We start from the raw sequence: 5,284 nt of genomic DNA on the forward strand, positions 1-5,284 counted from the left end.
AGTTCGCTCATAGCTAATTGATTAATTCAATCAGTTAACTGAACCACTGGCTCTCGACTCCTAAGAGAGTTGACGACAAGCTCTTTGCGTAATCTTCGCACTACAGCATCTTCTCCCAGTTTCGGGCCCGGATCACCATCAAACTAGGAGACTTGAACTCCATCAATCCGTGCTTCTACTGCGTACTGAATCTCGCTAGCAATCTCGGTCGAATTGTCCAAGGGAAGCAGACTCGGTGCGAGAACCGAGCGAAGCGTCCTATAGCTACCGAAAGTCCCCACGTTAAACAAGGAGGGCATTCCCTCCGCTTCTGTTGTAATTTTTGATTCATTAGTTTGTAATAAGCTATTCTTATCAATACAAATAAAATCCCTATTTTCGGGAGATCAGAAATTCACACTTACAGAAGATGGCGACCACAGTGGGAGAATCCGTTTCTTCAACCGAAATGGTGGTAGCTCAGTTCGACGAGGTTGCTGTTGGGATGACTGTGGAGTCCCTAGAAATCGAGTTCGACCAAGCCAAGTACGAAGAGTACCTGTCTTCTTCCTCCTCTGGTGGCGACGCGTCTCGCAAATGCCACAGAGTCGTGCGTAAAGGCCGACCTCAAACGGTCAAAGACTCCGCGCCTGAAGATTCTATCCGAGTCACGTCGGGAGAACTTACTCCCTCCGAATCGATCAAGGCCAAGCCAGAGGTCAGGAGTGCGGAGCGAAAGTCTGCCAGATGGGTCGCTAAATGGCCCTCACAGACGCCCACCCAGGAGGAGACAGTAGTTCGTTCCGGCGTGAACCATACTGTCATAACCCGCACGGATGCTCCTCTCTCCAGAAGAGCTCTCCAGCAGCAACGACAGGCCCTTGCCCGACAGGAGGCCTAAGCCTTCGTCTCATATGACGGCCTGAACTATTACACAAGCGCGAAAGGTGTTAGACGAAGGGGTAACTCGCCCGACACTGGAAGGCTCTCCAAATCAGGAGCGCCAACCAAGATGGACGGGACCACCCGCTTGAGCGGACTTCGCTTCTCAGGTCACATCCCTGATGCGAATAGAACATCCCAAACGAGTGAACCCTCGAGGGCGGGCGAACCTCGCCATGACCCCTCGACAGATGAGTGAAACAAGCGGGAAATCCTTGATTACAAAGACAAAGTAGTAGGCGATACCTCACGAACTCGCATGCGTGAGCAGAGGGTTGAGTCTCGCCTGCATGCCGGAGTTCGCCCAAACGCGAGAACTCGCCTATCGTGGCAAACTCACCCAATCCCAACACTTAAACATTCTACCCGATGCATAACAGGGGGTGCATCTAAAACCCTCTGTTGCAATCACCCAGGCGACTCGTCTGACGTTGGGTGTTGTCGCCAATCACCCACAGAAGACCTCCGGGGTTACCTAACTCACAAACGCACCATACATGAGGTGAATCCTCAGTGCCATTGCGAAAGGCTTATCCAAACAGTACTCACCGACTGCCGATGCATAGAAACGGCGAAACCTTCGTTGTTCGAAAGGCTCTCTCAGCGGCCTCCTCGACCGAAGCTTTCTCACCGAAGGCGTCGTCACTAAAGAAGGCGCACCGCCGACGATATGGAACTCCCGTCCTCTACAATCAACATGACGGACAGAGGTAAGGTCATGCCTTCTGGTTTTCCGGATTCGGACTCCTTCCCGGGACCTAATCCTCCGCCTGTTCAACGTGAACGAGACGGTATATACAGGCGCACTCATAGTCACACGGTTGTGAGCATCGGGTTTGATTATTCAACCTTAACACCTCCCTCCAACGGTGATGATGAGATTTACTCGGCAGCAGCTACGTCCCAAACATCGCACTCAAGTCAGGACGCGCTAGCAAGGGTACACATGGCTGAGCCCACACAAGAACAGGCGGTGGCCCAAAGGTTTGAGGAGCAACAGGCGACCATAGACTCCCTAAGAGAAATGTTGGAACAGCTTCTGAACAAGAAGAAGAAGAAGAAGAAGAAGAAGAAAAGAACCCAGCATCTCCTACCGCGACAGACAGGGGGTAAAGAATGGATACCTCCCCATCGTCCGGCGACTGAAGTAGAGGATAATATCAACCCACAATCCGATTACTCTTCCAAAACATCACTAGGAACGTCGCATACTTGGGGTAGCACCCTCGACAAGAGGTTTGACGAGTTCCAAAGCCAACTCAATGCTTTGAAACTCCAGCAGAACATGAACAAGCTGGGGGTGGTCCGACCCTATCCTGTCGAATGGGATACGGTTCCATACCCAGCAAAGTTTAAGCCGATTAGCTTGGTACAGTTCGACGGTAAGGGCTCACCCTCGCAGCATATTTACTATTTTATGGTGCAAACTGGTTTCCTTATGGGGAACGACGCCATCCTCACCCGATTGTTCATCGGTACCCTCAAAGGTGTGGCCTTTGAATGGTTCCGTAAATTAGAACCCAACTCTATCAAGTCGTGGGCCGACGCGGAAAGACTCTTCCTAGCCCGCTTCTTTAACGATGACACGGAGGTGTCGATGGTTACCCTCCTCGCCAAAAAGCAACGAAAATCAGAGTCGGTCAACGACTTTATGGAGAGATTCAGGAACCGATCGGTCCACTGTCGGGACCAGGTTTCCGAACCAACGCTGATCGAGATGTGCTGCAATAATCTCTTGATCCATATTCTATCTAAGGTTGGTACGGTGGAAACCCGGACCTGGAAAGAACTTATTCATCAGGGCGAGCAAGTTGAAAACATGATCAAAAGGTTAGAGGCCGAGGAGCCACAGCCCAAGAAGAGGGCCGTGGAGCCGACCGCGCCAAAGAATCCTCCTCGAACAAGAGGAAAAGAGCTCATGGCCGTCGATTCTACCCCGGCACCCAAAACAGCCCAGAGGCCGAAACCCAGGCAATTCGAGCAGCGCCCCCCGCGGCAGTACGATTTCAAAGAAGACCAGGTGGTGGCGACATTCGATACTCTGCTCAAGAGAGATCGGATTAAATTACCAGAGGTCACAAAGCCCGAGGAGGCAAACAAAACCAATGACCTGAGTTACTGTGCGTATCACAGATTTCTCGGCCACCACACCTCTAAATGTTACGTCCTCAAGGATAAGCTCCAAGCCCTCTACGATGCGGGAGTCCTAAAGAAGGAGAAGGTTCAAAAGCAGGTGACCACGAATATGGTCACCTTGAGCTTTGGGACGGGTCTCCCGGAGGTCCAGGCTCCAGCAGGGATAATCCCTATCCCCAAGGCAGTTTTGAAAATCACTAATGACGACCCTCACAACCAACGAGGGAAAGGTTTAGTTCTCCAGATTCTGCCATCGGGTCAAGTGATGTGGGTCCATCCGGATCTCCTCAATGACGAGCAATGGACCTCAAAGTCCTCGAAACAGGTTGAGGAAAAACCTTGCAACATCATCTCCGCCATCCCGGATGGAGATAAAACAGTAATGACTACCTCCACCGATTCCGAGGAGGAAACCACCGTCCTTGCCACTAGAGCAGGGAAGGAATTCACCAAAGAGTATCCCGCAAGAGCGAAAGACCCAGCAGGGCCTTCCGCAAGGCCAGCTGCAGCAGGGCCTTCCGTAAGGCCAGCTGTAGCAGTCCTCCCGAGCATTGATAAACCGAGCTCGAGTAATCCACCTTTACATTTCAACGTACTCGCACAGCTGAAAAGCATCTCCGCGCGAATTACCATGTATGACCTCCTGCGGCTATCTAGGCCTACTCGGGAAGCCCTACAAGAAGCATTGGCCGACTCAGAGGTCTTCGCCACCCACTTCTCGAGTGGAGAATATATAGAACAGGAATGTGTGATGTGCTGCCAGACCACCGAGAGGCACGTCCATTACATTACATTCACTCCTGAGGACATGCTCATCAAAAGAACCTCCCATGATCAACCACTGTACTTCACGGGGTACGTCGATTCCTCGAAAGTAGATCAGATTCAAGTCGACCCAGGGTCTGCGTTAAGCATCATACCTCTAAAACTGATCAAACACTTGGGGGTGCCCTCGAAGCGTCTGTCCACAACTACCACGACCATCTTCGGTTTCAACGCAATGGAAACACGACCACTTGGCAAAATACGTCTGAAGTGCCGAATAGGCGACATGAAGACAGAAGTGACCTGTTATGTCATCGACATCGAGCCATCTTATAATATGCTCTTAGGACGACCATGGATCCACAGTAACCGGATAGTCCCGTCCACCTTGCATCAATGCTTAAAATACGTAGACGACTATGATCGTGTGAAGACAGTAGTAGCCGACAGACAACCCTTCAAAGGCGTCGAAAATTACTTCACAGACTCTCTGCGTACCAAGACCCCGACGAGCTACCGGTCGAGGAACCGGAGAGTGGTAACGAGGCGGATAGCGAGCCCGAATACGGCGATAGCCTAGTCCTGAACAAATTCGAGTCAATTGTAATCGGTTACGAAAGTCACAATGTAACCAACGCTGTTCAGGCCGAGGAGATTATCGTGAATGAGAAGTTCAACTTTGCTTATTTGTCATCTTTCTCCACATCTGAGGATGATGCGCCTAATAACCTAGTGTTAAAACTCTATAACGACCGCTCACTGCACTTGCCTGTATGCTCATCATATGTCGCGAAGACACAGCCGATCAAGTCATCACAAGCTATACTTGTCATACCAGCTCAGGATAACTACCAAAAGGATATCATCTTCGGACGAATCGATCACCCTTTGCACACATTGTGGGACGAGTCTGAAGATGAGGACCCTGCGCCTCAATTTTCACAGTACAGTCAAATCACGAAGCGCATGATGAGCAACATGGGGTATGATCTCACTTGCCCAGAGGGTCTAAATTATGGCCGGGGACGCAAGACGGTCATCCGACCTGCTTACGTACCTAAGGGCAAACCCTCGGATTACTTCAACAAGACTCGGAGAGGTTTGGGCTATTTCTCTTCCTCTTCAGATCTATTTTGTTACGTCAACGAGGATTCCGACTATGCGCGTTTGGGGGATCAATCTTCGGCAACCTCAGCGTGGGGCTTAGACGTCAGCGTAAGAGACTTGTTCGACAGCCTTACAGTCAACATGGCCGCAATCGATCCCGTCGAAATCTTTATGACGAGACATGGGACCGACACGTCAACGCTCAGTGGAATAATCGCTTCGAGCAACGTGAACCACCGACCGAAGACGAAATCCTCCAAGTGAACATGGGCGATGAGACTAACCCCAAGCCTATATTCATCAGCGGGAGTCTCCCCCCTCAGGAGAAAGAAGAACTCATTGCCCTCGTACGGGA

This window comes from Asparagus officinalis, chromosome 4 (assembly GCF_001876935.1).
Source record: "Asparagus officinalis chromosome 4, Aspof.V1, whole genome shotgun sequence".
NCBI classification, from domain to species: domain Eukaryota; kingdom Viridiplantae; phylum Streptophyta; class Magnoliopsida; order Asparagales; family Asparagaceae; genus Asparagus; species Asparagus officinalis.